Source organism: Acinonyx jubatus, chromosome B3 (assembly GCF_027475565.1).
Source record: "Acinonyx jubatus isolate Ajub_Pintada_27869175 chromosome B3, VMU_Ajub_asm_v1.0, whole genome shotgun sequence".
NCBI classification, from domain to species: Eukaryota; Metazoa; Chordata; class Mammalia; order Carnivora; family Felidae; genus Acinonyx; species Acinonyx jubatus.
Window position 1 is genome coordinate 131,877,899 of NC_069386.1, and position 17,811 is coordinate 131,895,709.

At 44.9% G+C, this 17,811-nt stretch overlaps 1 long non-coding RNA gene across 1 annotated transcript in view; it reads left to right on the forward strand.

The window, feature by feature from the left end:
• Nucleotides 1-17,224, forward strand: part of LOC128316102 (uncharacterized) — a 45,790-nt gene extending 28,566 nt beyond the window's left edge. Inside the window, exons 4-7 of the long non-coding RNA XR_008299611.1 lie at nucleotides 4,663-4,744; nucleotides 11,051-11,333; nucleotides 15,354-16,275; nucleotides 16,484-17,224. This is a non-coding gene — a long non-coding RNA (uncharacterized LOC128316102). The remainder of the gene's footprint in view (nucleotides 1-4,662; nucleotides 4,745-11,050; nucleotides 11,334-15,353; nucleotides 16,276-16,483) is intronic.
• The last annotated feature ends 587 nt before the right edge of the window (nucleotides 17,225-17,811 follow it).

Below are 17,811 nucleotides of genomic sequence, written 5' to 3' on the forward strand. Positions count from 1 at the left end.
TAGCCTGTCTGGGCAATTCAAATTTGCATGTCTAGGGCAGAAGATGGTTGGTACACAGGGCAAACACGTTCAGTTCCTGTCATAAGAGACCACTATGAGGACCACTATGACCTGGTGGCTCAGTCAGTTAGACATCTGATTCTTGATTTCGGCTCAGGTTATGATCTCTTGGTTCATGAAACCAAGCCCCTCGTCGGGCTCTACACTGACAGCTTAGAGCCTGCTTGGGATTCTCTCTCTCCTTTTCTGCCTCTGTCCCACTCTAAACAAACAAACAATCAAACATTAAAAAGAGAGAGAGAAAGAGACACTATGGGTACAGACTCCTGTTTCATCCCTGGTGGAGTCTTTGTTATATAACTGCAGCCTGGAATAAATGTCCCTGAGTCCCCTGAACCCATCCCTGGCCCCTGGCTCTCCTGCTCCATCCAGACTGAGTTGCCTGGGACACACCTTTGGTTCAGCCATCTACAGCACTAAAACTTCAGGGATTTTGGTTGCCCATCAGTCACCCTTGCAACTCTGGTGCTCTGTCCTCTGACCTCCTCATCATAGGAATTGACCATGTCTCCCAAATCAGACCCTGGACTCTAGGCAAGTCAATACGCATCCTCCCATATCCTCACTTTCTTGTTCATTCCCGTCTCTACCTGCTTGGAACTCCCTGCCCCTTTTAAGCTTCCCCTGTCCTTTAAGCCAGATGCTTCCTTGAATCCTTTCCTGAGGATATCAGCCCCCGTTGAGTTTCTTTAGTATCCATCTGGCTAATGTAACAGCTGATCTTGATGGGGTTCAGGGCAGGCTGCCCCAAGGTGTGCCATTCCAGCATATTGATTATTTTGAATTAAAGTTACTTAGGAAACAGCCAGTGTAAGGACACTCTGAACTTTCTCTGTCCCCCTGAAAGCAGAAAATAAACCCCCCATGCAAAGGTACTCTCTCTGCACCTGGAGTGTAGAAGGCATCCTTATCACCAGAGAGAAGGAATTCAGGGCTGAGAAGGCCATATAAACAAACCTGTTACTTCTTCATTCATATTCTACCCCCAAACCCATACTTGTTTGTCCTGTCAACTCTTCACAAAGGTATTGTTTCTTTGTCTAAAAAGTATGAAAGCTGCCCACTTTGGTCACTTCTTTGAGTCTCATATCTTTGGGACCCCAGTACACACAAATTTAATTTTTTTTTCTGTTAATTTCTCTTTCATTGCAGGGGGTATCTCCGCCAAGATCCTGGAAGGGTAGAGGAAAATGTATTTTTTCTTCCCTACAATCTTGTGCAGACATTGTCCACTATTGCACTGCCTCCTGGATCTAGTCTTCTCAGTTTCAAAGTGTGCAGGACAGAAACTACCTTCTGCTTATTCATACTCCCACTCCCCCACCGTGCTGCTTGGGATAGTACCGAACTCGCAGTAGATGTTCAATCAACTCTTGTTAATGGTTTGATATTCAGACTAAGAGGAAATGCCTTGGTTCCATTTGGTTTCATTGTGCGCTGGTAGCTTCTGACCTTTCCAAAGTCAGGAGGACCTCCACCCGAGATGAATGGTATTGTGAGTTTTGCTGGACTGAGGGGGCACATGATGACAAATGCTTTGGATGACTTATCATTTATTCATCCCAACAGCGACTAACACATTTGAGAAACAGTCATGCCATGCAGCAGAGTAAGAGTGGCCACTCAGCACTGGAGAATGTTTGCTGCAGACACGGTTCAGGAATTCTCTGCTGTAACTGGGTAGCAGAGACCCTATGACTCCGTGGCCTACAGATTGGGAACCGCTGGGGGATGCATTCAACACCATGCTTATAAGTACCTAATCCGTGCACCTTCTCTCTCTGCTGTCAAACCCTGATTGCGTTTAAGATATGTTATAAAACAGGGGCTCCCAGTCACTGAGTCAGTTAAGTATCCGACTCATGGTTTCACCTTAGGTCATAATCCCACGGTTCGTGGGATCAAGCCCTGCGTTGGGCTCTGTGCTAACAACACGGAACCTACTTTGGATTCTCTCTTTCTCTCCACACACACCCCCCGAAATAAATTAATAAACGTTTAAAGAAGATATTTTGTAAAATACATGGATGGATACTACAGAAAAAGGGGTTAGGAAGAAATCATAGATTCATAATGATAGCATTAATAATTTATTGTTGAGCACTAATTGTTGGATGCTTTGGGTCATTTTTTAAAATGTTTTTCTTATTCTTGAGATTGAGAGAGAGAGAGAGAGAGAGAGCATGAGCAGGGGAAGGGCAGAGCAAGAGAGGGACACAGACTCTGAAGCAGACTCCAAGCTCTGAGCTGTCAGCACAGAGCCCGACGTGGGGATCGAACTCACAAGCTGTGAGATCATGACCTGAGCCAAAGTCAGACACTCAACCGACTGAGCCACCCAGGCACCCCAGGTCATTTTATTTGTTACGTATGACTTACCCGTCATAGAATTCTATGAAGTATCATTATTCCCAGGAGCAAACTGTGAGTGGAGGTCATTGTGGAAATGGAGGAAGGGCCCAAGCTTTGCATGTGGGTAGATGAGATACAGAACAGCAATGACAGGTATGCAAAGTGTGGTCCATCCATGCAATAGAATATTATTTAGCCATAAAAAAGGAACAAGGGGCTGGTTCACACTGCAACGTGGACAAACTTTGAGGTGTTTTGCTAAATGAAGGAAGCCGGACACAAAAGGCCACACACTCTATGAGTCTATTTACATGGAATGTTCAGAATAGGTAAATCCATAGAGAGAGAAAGCAGATTAGTGGTTGCCAAGAGCTGTGAGGGGGTGGGGAACTGTGAGGAACTGCTTAATAGATATGAGGTTTCCGTGTGCAGTGATGAAATATTCTGGAAGTAGATAGTGCTAGTGGTTGCACGACACTGTGTATACACTTAATGCCACTGAAGTGTTCACTTTAAAAGTGGTAAATTTGGGGGCACCTCGGTGGCCTAGTCGGTTAAGCGTCCGACTTTGGCTCAGGTCATGATCCCACAGTTCATGGGTTCGAGCCCCATGATGGGCGCTGCACTGACAGCTCAAAGCCTGGAGCCTGCTTTGGATTCTGTGTCTCCCTCTCTCTCTGCCCCTCCACCTCTTTCTCTCTCTCTCTCTCTCTCTCTCTCTCAAAAATAAATAAACATGAAAAAAATTCAAAACAAATAAAAATGGCAAATTTTATGTTATGGGCATTTACCACAATTTACAGCAACAACAACAAAACAAACAAAAATAGCAACAGTAGCCCGCGTGGAGACAGGGTCCCAGAGACGGGGTGACCATTCAGAAAGAACACTTTGGGAGCCTATAGACACAGGTGGGATCACTTGGAGATCATAAAAACAGTGATGATTGTTAAGAAATTAATCAGTCACTGCCCGAAGAACCTCCAAGAGTCCTGGCTGGGAAATGCTGTCCCCTGGAGGGCACAGGAGGGTCGGTGGGGGGGTGGGGAGGCTGGTTCTCAAGATCCTCACAGAGTACAGACATACTTCCAGCTTATACTTGTTTATCTCACCTCCCGCCACAACAAGGCAAGTGGCCAGTAAGAGCGTGCTCACCGCTACATCCTTGCGCATGAAGGAAAGTGAATATGTGATGTACTCCATGTTCTTTTTTTCTTCCAAGGGAGTGTTTTTTCCTAATGGAATCCAGACTCTTTAAAAATATATATATTAAAAAAAACACAGTTCAATCAATTTCTTTTGTGAATTTCAAAAGAGATGTTTTATTCAGTTCAGATATGTGGCAACAGCAGGAGATCAAAGGCAAAAAATAAATACTTGCAATTATTTGTCATATGGATGGGAGGAGAGGACAAAGACTGTGCAAATAACAGAGGGAAAATGGTGGCCGAAGGAACTAGATGGGATGGAACGAACGCCCCTTATTTTTCCTTAAATGTAGGGACCTTTCCTTTCTACATCTCTTCAATGGTACTCTCCACTGGCCTATTCTACTCTCCTCACTTTCTCATCTGGACCCATCTTTCCCCAAAATATACCCTCTTATCTTTATAATCTAGAATGGTCACTACTCCTCACCACTTCAATCCACACCTCACATCTCAACGTCCCACTGCACACAGGATCCAGTCCCTGCTCCCCAATGTAACATCTTGCTGGCTTGAACCACCTGACCCCAGCCCACATCACAGGAACCTTTCTTGTAGCCTCTGGGGATGATGGTGCAACTCAGAGGAATGACAGGGATTTCAGGCACTGTTGTAGGCTGGAGATGGGCATTTATTTTAAGATAGGTGAAGTCTTCGTCATGCCCTCAAGTTATACTGCACAAGTGGCCACCTGAACCAGTGGAGTGATGCATTGTTGGAAGTAGGAAGTAAGACCCTCTTTCCACTCCTCCTGGGGCCACCAAGTCAGTGATAGAACAGTTTGTACAGCTGTACAGGCTTTGGGCTTTCTTAGAAATGTCTGAAGACTGACCACAGCACAGTTCTCCAGAGAGGCTTGTCAGCCCTTAGAATGTTTTGGATGTACAGTTACATCAGGTCACACCCAACGTGAGTAGCACCCTGGCTTGCTTCTTTGAATTCCTCAACTATCAAGATCGCAGCTTGTTACCTCCAGCCTGAAGCTATCTCTAATGACAACTCAGCTCACCTGTATGAATTTTTCCTCCTCGCTCCCTCCCAGGGAAACCAGTTGGCCCACTATGAGGGGGTGAGTCAGCGACAGTCAAGAGGCCATTTTATCAAGCTCACACTGGGAAAATCAGGTAAATTACTGACTGGCACAGGGGCATGCAACCCACGAAACACTCTCCAAGATTAACTCATAGTTTCTGGTTTCTGTGTCAGCTTAAAAAGAAAAACAACAACACTATAAATCTATAAAGGCAGAAAGTAGATTAGTGGTTGCCTAAAATTGTGGGTGGGGAAGGGACTTGGGGGGAAATGGGGAGTGTCCCCTAATAGGTACCAGAGTTTCTTTTCAGGGTGATGAAAATGCTCTAAAGGTAATTGTGGTGATGGTTGCACAACTCTGTGAATACACTAAGAAGTCATTGAGTTGTGCCCTTTAAATAGGCAGTGTATGTGAGTTAAATGTCAATAAACGGATTATTGAAACAAATAGCCTCATCTTTCCCTCCAAAGACAATGTTGACAATCCCCTCAAGACAGGTATGTAGGCAGATTAACCCACCATTACCCCTCACCCCATCTCTCTCCACTTAGCATTCAAGGACGGATTGGAGCCACTCCCTCCGAATGTTCTTCATTCCTCATTTGGTTCCTCTACCTTATACTATGTCACTTTTATGCAGCGGTGTGCTACTACAGGGTTAACAACCAGCTCTTCAGGGAAGAAAAAACAACCACACCCTAGTTTGTAACATTTGATGATTTCTGGGATGTAAATACTAACACCATACCTGAGCTACAGTACCTGACTGCTGAAGCAGAGTTGGGAAGTGCCCGGCAGGACACCATTAGGTAACATTTCTACCATACAGATGCAAATTACCTCAGGACCATGGCAAAACATCCTAAAACAGTTGGGCAATGAAGACTTTTGAGTGCACATCAACTTTGAGTGTGTTTCCATCATCTTTGTGATGAGCTTTGAGAGTGTACCTCTGTCTTTTATTTAGTTAATTGTCAGTTTATACAACTTAACTTGAAATAATGGCTGTGTTTAACCACCAGCTCACAAAATCCCTGAAAAGTTAACCATCAGCTCCTACAAGCTTGTATGAGCCAGCTCTAGCATCCCACCTGGCCAGGCCTGCCCTTTTGCCAGAAAGACATCGTTTCCTAGAACGCAGCCTGGACGCTCTCAAGAGCAGGGACAGGGCCCATGCTTGTTGATCATGTAATCATCCGTGGGGTTCGGTGGCCAACAGTTACAAGGCGTGTTCAACACATGCTCGCTGACTGACAGAAAGAGGTTATCTTTGAACCACCACAGCGGTTAAAGACTGGCAAATAATAGGCTTCTGAACAGCGGAAGATAATGGAATAAGAGAAAAATGAATGCAAATCGGTCTTTAACCTATTCATTTTAATAAGTTAAATACAAGTGAAAGATGTCTGTTCTGTGCTGGGCACAGAGCAAGATCTCTCTGCATGTGGAGCGTAATGTTACAGGAAGATGATGGAAGATGGAGACCAGAGGAATCTGCTTACAGGAAGTAGTTTTAGAAGAATTAAGGCAAAGAATCTGGCTTACCTTCTGACCTACTAAATGAAAGATTAAGCAGGAAGGTGATATGGCATAGGTCAGTGTTTCCAAACTTTTTGGAACACATACCCTTCACTGATTAGCATAAAAAATGCCCCCTTTTCCTCAGAGATTGTGATCTGTCCCCCTAGGGAGTAGAACCATTGCCTTTGGATGACAATCTCTCATACTCAGAACTCCTGGGTCTCCCCGCCAGCCCAGGGGATTTGCAATTTTATTTATGAAAGCATAACGGTTTTGGTCGATTGGGCTGTTTTTTTTTTAATTTTTTTATTGTTCAATATATGAAATTTATTGTCAAATTGGTTTCCATACAACACCCAGTGCTCATCCCCAAAGGTGCCCTCCTCAATACCCATCACCCACCCTCCCCTGCCTCCCACCCCCCATCAACCCTCAGTTTATTCTCAGTTTTTAAGAGTCTCTTATGCTTTGGCTCTCTCCCACTCTAACCTCTTTTTTTTTTTTTCCTTCCCCTCCCCCATGGGTTTCTGTTAAGTTTCTCAGGATCCACATAAGAGTGAAAACATATGGTATCTGTCTTTCTCTGTATGGCTTATTTCACTTAGCATCACACTCTCCAGTTCCATCCACGTTGCTACAAAGGGCCATATTTCGTTCTTTCTCATTGCCATGTAGTACTCCATTGTGTATATAAACCACAATTTCTTTATCCATTCATCAGTTGATGGACATTTAGGCTCTTTCCATAATTTGGCTATTGTTGAGAGTGCTGCTATAACACTGGGGTGCAAGTGCCCCTATGCATCAGTACTCCTGTATCCCTTGGGTAAATTCCTAGCAGTGCTATTGCTGGGTCATAGGGTAGGTCTATTTTTAATTTTCTGAGGAACCTCCACACTGTTTTCCAGAGTGGCTGCACCAATTTGCATTCCCACCAACAGTGCAAGAGGGTTCCCATTTCTCCACATCCTCTCCAGCATCTATAGTCTCCTGATTTGTTCAGAAAGACAAATAAAGAAACTGATCCCATTCACAATTGCACCAAGAAGCATAAGATACCTAGGAATAAATCTAACCAAAGATGTAAAAGATCTGTATGCTGAAAACTATAGAAAGCTTATGAAGGTAATTGAAGAAGATATAAAGAAATGGAAAGACATTCCCTGCTCCGAATAGCCAAAGTAACTTTGAAGAAGAAGACCAAAGCAGGAGGCATCACAATCCCAGACTTTAGCCTCTACTACAAAGCTATAACCATCAAGACAGCATGGTATTGGCACAAAAACAGACACATAGACCAATGGAATAGAATAGGAACCCCAGAACTAGACCCACAAACGTATGGCCAACTCATCTTTGACACAGCAGGAAAGAACATCCAATGGAAAAAAGACAGTCTCTTTAACAAATGGTGCTGGGAGAACTGGACAGCAACATGCAGAAGATTGAAACTAGACCACTTTCTCACACCATTCACAAAAATAAACTCAAAATGGATAAAGGACCTGAATGTGAGACAGGAAACCATCAAAACCCTAGAGGAGAAAGCACGATTGGGCTGTTTTTTCAGTGACCTCTCTCCATGCTCACCCCGCAGGCTGAGAATCAGGAGGTGATGGCCCAGGGCTGGCAGGCAGCATACCTGGCTTCCAGGTCTGCACCTGCCATTTGACTTACTGTGCCACCTTCACAGGTGACCGCCCCTCTCTGGGTCTCAGTTTCTTCACCTTTAACTCTCCCATCTTTAACAAGAAAATTAGATGGTTTTAAAGTTTCTTCCCAGCTCTAACATTTCATGAGCCCAAGTTCATTTTTCATCCTGACCTAGATTTTAAAGATAATGTACTTAAAATATTACAAAATATGAAAGTGATCAGTTATCTCCTCCGCTTGGCAATGTCATCGCTGGAAGTGCATTGGTGGGCGTTGGGGGGGGGGCTATTTTGGTGCCTGGATGCTCAGAAGAGGAGGAAGAGAGGGTGGAGAGATTACCAATTCAGTAACCTCCTCACGACTTCTGAGGCCAAGTCGATGCTTGTCTTGAATGCCTAATCCAAATAACTATGAGTTGTGCAGGTGTGTTCGAATAGTGATTAAAAATAGCTGCCACTTTCTTTTACTGACTGCCTACTAAGGGCCTTGGACTTGACATGATTTCTCTCTGATTTTCAAAACAAGTGCACAGTATGATCCCAATTTTATAAGTGAGCAGTGAAGTAACTTGCCCAGGCTTCCATAGCTCGATGAAACCCAGATTCAAACTCGAATCTAACGCCAATCAATGCCTATCTTCTTCCATTATGCCGGCGTTATAAAGTATGGCTTCCAGAGCAGCAGCATCTTCTGGGAGCTTAGGAATGCAAATGCCCTAGGTCTACTGAATCAAGAAGCCCTCCAGGGGATTCTGATGCTTGTTCACATTTGAGAACCCCTGTATGATGTTAGGCTGTCCCTTGCCAGTAGCTTGGTCAGCAGTCACACTGTGGAGATCTTCAGAGAGCCAACATTTCCTATGCCCTTACAATGATTTGACCAGGACAGTGAAAACCATCCACTCCCTGGTTTGGGGGTAATATCCTGACATCATGGGTGTTCCAAATGTCACAGAAACCATAAAGTTGGCTTATTGAATCATTCTTGAATCAAGTCAAAATAAGCTGCCAGAGATTGTTTTTCTAATTTGACTTCCTGGCTCCAAAAAAAGTGATCAGCATTCCAGAATGCTCTCTAGGGGAAGATGGGTGGATTCCAGAAGGAGGTGTTGGGGTGAATTGAAATTTCTCTCATTGGAATTTCCTTTTGTCTCGTGTCTACTGGAAGCCTTGCTTCATTTGAAGACGAGCTGATCATAAGGTATAGAATTTTGCATGTCGATTCCTACATGGAATCATTGCTCATATTTGCTGTCCCTCTCACTGGGACTGGGAACAGTAGCCAAAAGGAAGGTGTCCTTGGAAGTGGGGGGCAGACATGACTTGCAGAGGAGCAGGGGCATCACTGGCAGGATGTGGAAGGTCAGTGGACTTTGGCTGCCGCTCAGTGGAGTAGAGTCAGGGCTCACAGGTGCATGCACAAAATGTGGACTTGGAGGACGGGGGACGGGCTGGGAGATTTGTGCACCTGCTCCTGGGACGAAAGGGTGCTGTGCAACCCCACCCCAGTTCTTGATCTTGAAGGTGCACATTTCCCTCTGGCTAAAGGAAGAACAACCAAATGTTGAGGCTTGGCTCCGGAACGCTGCCTGGGGGAGCTACTGCCAGGGACCAGAGGCCTCATCCACCTGCTCCACGCTGACACCAGCACAGATGAGGTTACTGGAGAAAATCCTTACACCACCATGGGCTAGCTTCAGTCCAAACTCCTGGTCTCAGACTGCAAATGGGCTATCAACACTGCCTCTTCTCCTTTTGGCTTGCTTTGCTCCAATGCAAGTATTGGGCCTTTTCCTCCCTCCTCCACCCCGCTCTCCACCCCAGCTCTGCTGCTGACCCAGCCGCATGTTTGGTTGGGAAAATAGAAGCCAACAGATGGGAACTCCCTCCTCTTGCCGCCACCAAATGCACACACCTTCCTACATCTACTTCTGCAACAGGCCTCTCTTTCTTCTCTTACACTGGAGCAAGTGTCCCCACTCCTTTCAAAGGCAAACCCCTCAGCTCGTGGCCTGGATCCTACTCCTTCTTGTCTATCCCAGAAAATCACATCTTCTCTCTCTCTCTCTCTCCTTCATCTGCAAATTTTCACTCTCCCCTGGACCAACCTATAGACTTTCTCTGCTCTCTCTTATATGTACATAGTTTTAAAACTTTAACATATAGTATTAATATAAAATACATGTGCATATGTTAAAGCATAATATACATGTAAAAATAACTCCTATGTGTAGATGTATGTGTTATGTATACATATGTGTATACACGTATACATATATGTATACACATCTACATGTATATATACATACACATCTATATAAAACTCTTAAGTATATATGGGTTTTAAAGACAACAACAGATGTCCCCCTTGGCCCTGCCTACCCCCTCGTTTCTGGATCTCCCCTCGCACCTCCTGTTCTCTCCTCTCCTCACTCCAATCCAGCTTCTGTCCCCATGAGACACTTGGCACTGTCTGGAAACATTTTTGGTCCTCATGACTCAGGGGAGGGGTCCACTGGCACCTAGCAGGTGGAGTCCAGAGATGCTACTTAACGATCTACAATGCACAGGACAGCCCCACAGCACACAATTATCTAGCCATAGGGGCACCTGGGTGGCTCAGTCAGTTGAACGTTCAACTTCAGCTCAAGTCACGATCTCACAGTTTGTGAGTTCGAGCCCCTCGTCGGGCTCTTGTTTTCCAACTCTTGATTTCCAACTCTTGATTTCCAAGAGTTCCCATGATGCCTAAGTCTGAGAAACTATTTTCCATGCTCGACACACTCAGCCATTTTCCCTTGAACTCTGTGATGCTTCTCTTTCTTGGTTTTCACCTATATTTTGGGCCATTCTTTTGCATGTTCCTCCTCCACCTGACTCAGTTCTGGGCTTTCTTCTTGTATTTCTCTTTCCCTTCTCTTCCTATTGGCCCATCCAGTGATTTCCTATCATTTGCACTCTGGCTCTGGTGCCAGCCTGTCTGGTTTCAGTGCCAGCTCTCAGCTTCCCAGCTGTGTGACCGTAGTAACAATTTCTTCTCAGAAACTTGGCAGCCTTTGTTTCTTCTTCAGTAAAATGGGGATAAGAATAGCACTTAGTGCACAGAGTTGTAATCACCGAATGGAGAAAACCAAGTAAATCTCACAACAGAGAGTTTAAACGCATGTTAATTGTTATTATTGGTGTTTACGACTCTTTGACATGAAAACTGCATGTCTTTTTAGTTTTTACCAGAGAGCCCAAAAACAGATAGACACTGAGGACTCACCAGATCAAATCAAGACGGGTCAAGCCAATTAAAAACAAAACGAAACAAAAACACTGCTTGAGCATGAGCTGTGTTCCAGGCACAGCTGGAAATTCCTGCCCCAGAGAGCTTGTTTGCCGGGAGTACACAGGACAGAAACCCAGAAAATACGAGGAAGTAATGGCTGGCATACGATGGGTGCCCAACTACTGGAAGACAGTGATTTTCAGAAACCTGTTCATCAGGGACACTTCAAGTAGGTGGGTCCTCAAATTTTTGAATTCAAATCTCTATTTTTTTTATTGAGGTATAATTGACACATAATATTAGGTTTTAGGTGCACAGCTAAAACTAGAGATTCAGTATTCAAATTTCTGTTTTGAGGTGTATTTTAAACTATTTTATTTTATTAAATTAATGATAAGATTTTAGTAAAATTTATTAAGTTTTTTAAAAAGTTGTTTTAGGATTTTTTTTATTAATTTATTTTTAAGTAATCTCTACACTTAACATGGGGCTTGAACTCATAACCCCAAGATCAAGAGTCACATGCTCTACTGACCGAGCCAGCCAGGCACCCCTATTTTAAACTATTTTAGGGGCGCCTGGGTGGCTCCGTCGGTTGAGCGTCCGACTTTGGCTCAGGTCGTGATCTCCCGGTTTGTGAGTTCAAGCCCGCGTCGGGCTCTGTGCTGACAGCTCAGAGCCTGGAGCCTGCTTCGGGTTCTGTGTCTCCCTCTCTCTCTGCCCCTCCCCACTCACACTCTGTCTCTCTCTCTCCTTCAAAAATAAATAAACATTAAAAAAAATTTTTTTAATAAAAATTTTAAAAAAGCTATTTAAAAATTATAATAGGGGTGCCTGGGTGGCTCACTCAGTCGGTTAAGCATCTGACTTCAGTACAGGACATGATCTCACAGTCCATGAGTGTGAGCCCCGTGTCAGGCTCTGTGCTGACAGCTCAGAGCCTGGAGCCTGCTTCAGATTCTGTGTCTCCCTCTCTCTTTCTGTCCCTTCCCTGCTTGCACTCTCTCCCTCTCAAAAATAAATAAACACTAAAAAAATTTTTTTAATTGTAATAAATAAGAACATACTTATGACAGGTTACAGGCTAAATTTCAAGATGGTGGAGAGCATCGACACAGTAAGCCTGGTTTCAGGTCGATAGATTTTCATCCAGACTGTGGGGAAGTGTCTCCTTCCACCTCTATTTCGTAAAAGAAAATCTCCATTCATCTAGAGATTTGCAAGGGGAACAATTTTGTTTTGTTTAACAGCTTTATTGGAGATATAATTCACGTACCATACGATTCACCCATTTAAAGTTTGTTGTTTTTTAATAGTTACAATTTCAACTGCATATCTCGGTCAGTCAAGATTCTCTTGAGATTGTACCAAGAAAATGCAATATGAAGTAAAATAAGAGGGGCACCTGGGTGGCTCACACAGTTGAGTGTCCTACTCTTGATTTCGGCTCAGGTCATGATCTCATGGTTGGTCATGATCTCACTGGATCGAGCCCCGTGCCAGGCTCTGCACTGACAGCATAAAGCTTGCTTGGGATTCTCTCTCTCTCTCTCTCTCTCTCTCTCTCTCTCTCTCCCTATCTCCCCCTCCCCCACTCACGCTTCCTTATGCGCTCTCGCTCTCTCTCCCAAAAGAAATAAACATTAAAAACAAAATAAAACAAAATGAGGATGCTGTGTGGTGAGGCCAAGTGTCCCTAACATCAATTTTCAAATTTTTATGCTCAAGTGAACATAAAATATTTCCTTCAGCTGCCTAAGTAATTATATAAATTTAAATGTAGAAAAGTATTTCATACTAACTAAAATCTTCATTTATCTGCTTTATGTGTTGAGGCTGCACATAGGAGTTAGACTAAAGAGATTTAATTTGACAAACATAATTGAATATGTGCCACACACCGGGCCCCGTTCCGGACTCTGGGAGTCAGCCATGGGTCATCAGGCCCTGCTCTCATGAGGCTTAGATTCTAGTACAGGAACGGGCGAGAAGTAAACAAAATGATGCATCAGATGGTGAGAAATGCCATGAAAAAGTAAAGCAGGTCAGGAACCGGGTGGGGGAGGGTGGGAGACAGGGAACAGGCCCCTGAGGGGCTGCTACAAGTACAGGGCCCGACCCTGTCTTTATGTGACATTTTGGTATTTTGTTCATTGCGGGGGTTTTTGGCATTCATTTTGATTTTTTAAGATCGGTGCTTTTGGTTACTGAGTTCTTTGGTGCCCTCTTCAATTGCATACTGGTTTCACCCTGGTTTCAGCCCCGGAAGCAGGGTCTGTGTAAATGTGGTCACAGTCACCAGAGGAGGGCTTCGGATGCTTTGCTAAGTCTTCAGAAGTTCCTCTGTGGTCTTTGGAAAGGCCACTAGAGGGTCTTGAGCAAATAGATGATGTGACCGAAAATACCACCTGGGGACTGTTGGTCTAGAAGCTGTGTGGAGACCGAAGGGGAATGAGCCCAGTGCCGGGACCAGTCAGGAAATGTATTGTGACAGTCAGGCCCGGGGCTGCTGGAAGAGTAGGCAGCAGCAAGGAAGCTTGGTGGCCCTGTGCCCCTCACGTATTTTTGCCTGCCCCTAAACCACCCCCAGAAGTCAACATCTCCCAAACAACTGAGCAGACACGATGAATGCCAGCCTCTTGCCTCTTTCTGTTTTTAATATGGTCGATTTGTGCAAAACAGGAAGTTCTGCTGTGACAATGGCATTATTTGTGGCCGAGCAACGTACTTTTGAGAACTCTAAAAACCATGGGTCCCTTGTGCCGCTAGCTCAGCCGTGCTTATGGAATCTCCCGTCGGGTGGGCCCCTTTCCAACAGGGGCCGTGATTTCCCTCTGCTCTGCCAGCAGAATGAACTCAAGAGCGGCTCTGTTCCTAAGACAGGGGACAAGGTTGCTTAGCCTTTCGGGAACTCCCAGCTGCGTGGGGCCCTGGCACTGCAGTGGAGAGGGGCTGGCTGAGTGCCAGGCGGGCACTGTGAAGGCAGGGAGATTTACTGGGAGGTCACAGGAAACCCTCCCCCCGCCCAGGCTTTGGTCCCAGATAAAGGGTTCAATGTGAGGTAGTGGCCGCAGGCTGGGGAAACTCAGAGGAAAGGTAATTCCCGGAGACAGAGGCAGACAGGAATGTGCGGTCGGTACCAAGCTGGAGTTGGGAGGCCAGACCCTTCAGCAGGAACTTCCAGTCTTCTGTTCAGCGGAAATGAAATTGCCGGTTCCGGTTCACCCTGGTGGCCTCACTTGCTCAGACATCTCTAGCCATTTTCTAAAATGACATTTTTCACTGGGCCATGAAACGTGGCCATGAACGTGGGCCACGTTCTTTTAGAGAGTGGTCTTTTGGAATCAGAGTCCGGTTTGAAACCTGACTCTGTGGCTTCCTAGCTGGGTAGCCTCACGCAGATTGCTTAACCTCTCTGAGCCCCAGACCCTCCATGGAGTTTGTGAGACGAAACCCAACAATAGTCAAAACCCCACTCTGCCACATGTTTGTGTGACCGTGGGCAAGACGCTCAGCCAGTTTCTCAGAGCTTTGGTGTTTTCATCTTCAGTGCGGGAATAACAATAGTGCCGACCCCAGAGCCTAGTTGTCAGGATCAAATGAGACAAACCCCCGAATGAGATAAAATAGGAACATGGCATACAGTAAGAACTCAATAAATGGTTAATATAATTGCTGCCATGGTTGGAAATGGTAAGCTGTTCCAGCCTCCTTTTGGAATAAAGTGCAATAGCATGGGTGCAAGTTGAATTTCAGGACCCCAGTGAAATTATTTCAGAACTCCCTTTCCATCTCCTCTGGCTCCTTTTGTCCGACTCAGTCAACAAGCATTTATTGAACATCTACTCTCTGCCGGTCACTGTTAAGAATAGGAGACATGGCAGCCAGCAAAACAGGCATGCGTCCTACTCTCGTGCAGCTTAAGATCTAGTGGGAGAATCAGACGATCAAATAATTTTACGGATTTAGAGCTCCCTAAGGTAATGAGTGTTTTGAAGGAAATATTTGGCAGTTATGAGAACTTATATAACAGGAGGTGCCAGCTTGGCCTAGGGGGTCAAGGAGACTTCTGGAGGAAATAAAGTTTGATTTGAGATCTGCGGATGAGGGAAGTGATTAAGTCCATCCCCGTGTCCCTCCCTCTGACGCCTGGAGGTCTTCACATCTCAGCTCCCCTATACTCTGGGAGTCTCACCCGCCAGCTGTAAGGCACAGACTGTTACAGTCACCTCCCTCCCTGTTTTCTCCTCGAGAGGTCAAGCAGACTGGAGATCAGAGGTGCAAACGTGCTCTGCAGAAAGGGGAAGTTGTATGAAGCCCGCGAAGGCAGAGACCCGGCTAGAGACCCAGCCCGAATGGAAGACAGCTGGAAACCAGAATCCAAGCCCTTCCCAGCTACCTCTGTGGACTCGGCAGACGGGGACTTGGATCTTTCCTGCCTAACGGATACTTCCTGGGCTGCTGAGGGGTGCTGGCTGGGGGCCGATGGCTTGTGGTTTCTCCTTGAGGTTTCCGTGGAGTCAAAACAACACATGGACTTTGATCTCTCTTCAGCAGTTGGCAGAAAGCTCAATTCCAAGCAGAGGCCAAATCAACTTTTGAGGACTAATCCCTCAGCCTCCCCACTGTCAGGGACAGCCACTTCTGGAAGCTTCACATCTAATTCAGGCTGCAAAAAGCAGCCTTGAATTCTTATTTCTATCACCCACTAAATCCATTCAATTGCCTTCCCTTTTCTTAACTTTGAAATAGCTTCAATTACCCGGCATACAATAGTCACCTGGGTTTAATTTTTTTTTTTTCTTTTTTGAGGGGAACTCATTTTAGCTAAGCAATTACAAACAATCGCTTGATTATATTTCTAAATGCTTTTGACACAAGCAACTGCTTCTTTTCCAAAGCATGCACTGAGCTATCAGAACATTGTAATATTTCCCTCCCCCAGCAGTTTTGCCTGGATCTCACCCACTGAAGAAACCAACTGTAAATATTTGACATTCCTTGTACTTCTGGTAGTCCGCACTGTTTAGCCTTCTGGGGCTCTCCATTTCAGTTTTAAGCCTCCAGGGAAAATGGAAAGAAAAGGCTGGGGTATGTTTTAGGCCCTGAAACTTTGCTTCTTTATAAATAGTCACCCCTTGGGGCACCTGGGTGGCTCGGTCGGTTAAGCATCAGGTCATGATCTCATGGTTCGTGAGTTCGAGCCCTGCGTTGGGCTCTCCGTTGATAGCACAAAGCCTGCTTCAGATTTCCTCTCTCCTTGCTCCTCTCCCGTTTGCACTCTCTCTCCTTCTCTCAAAAATAAATAAACATTTAAAAAATAATAAAAAAAAATTGGGGCACCTGGGTCGCTCAGTCAGTTAAGCAACAGACTTTGGCTCAGGTCATGATCTCATGGTTTGTGGGTTCGAGCCCCATGTCAGGCTCTGTGCTGACGACTCAGAGCCTGGAGCCTGCTTCAGATACTGTGTCTCCCTCTCTCTCTGCCCCTCCCCTGCTTGCACTCTGTCTCTCTCAAAAATAAATAAACATTAAAAGAAATTTTTTAATAAAAAATTTCATAAAAAGTAAAATAATAGTCATCCCTTGAGGGATGCATGTTAGGATGTTGCCATAGTTTAGGTTTCTAATAAAGCTTTTTGTGTGTGTTTGGTAAAATAGATATACGTAAATTTTACCCTTTTAACCATTTTTAAGCATACAATTCTGTGGCATCACATACATTCACAATGCAGTGCAATCTTTGGCACTATCCATTTTCAGATCTTTTTCATCATCTGAAACAGAAGCTCTGTACCCATTAAATAGTAGTAACTCCCCATTATCCTCTCCTCCAGTCTCTGGTAACCACTAGTCTATTTTCTAACTCTGTGAATTTGACTATTCTAAGTACCTCATTTAAGTAGAATCAGATAATATTTGTCCTTTGATGTCTGACTTAATTTCACTTAGTGTAACGTCTTGAAGGTTGATCCATATGGTAGCATATATTAGACTTTCATCCCTTTTTGTAGATCCCATTGCGTGTATATATGCCCCATGTTGTTTATCCACTCATCTGTTGGTGGACACTTGGGTTATTTCCATTTTTTGCCTAGTGTCTAATAAAGTTTAACATAATAAATACATGGGATCTGGCTCCTCTGTGACCTATGACCAGCGTAACAACTACCTTTTACTTCATTTCATTCTCTAGAAATAGGACATCGGGGCACCTGGGTGGCTCAGTCCGTTAATTGTCCAACTTGGGCTCAGGTCACGATCTTATGGTTCATGAGTTTGAGCCCCGCATCGGCTCTCTCGGGTCAGCATGGAGCCCACTTCCGATCCTCTGTCCCCCAACCTCTCTCTGCCCCTTCCCTGCTCAGGCCCACTCACTCTCTCTCTCTCTCTCTCTCTCTCTCTCTCTCTCTCTCTCTCAAAAATAAATAAACATTAAAAAAAATAGAAATAGGACATCGATTAGAGCACCACCAGGGCTCTGCAGGCAAAACTGGTGCTGGAGATAGTCAGTGAAAGATGAGGATCCGTGGTCACTATGGACTTTTGCAGAGCTACACCTGAGGGTCTAGCTGGTCGGAGATAGCACCCTGGGGGAGTGGGATCGCACAACACAGGGGTTCTGACTCTGTAATAAAAGAGAACTTGCATTCATTCGTTCATTCATTCAATTCATTAAACTCATTCATTCTATCTTTCTCCCACTCGTTC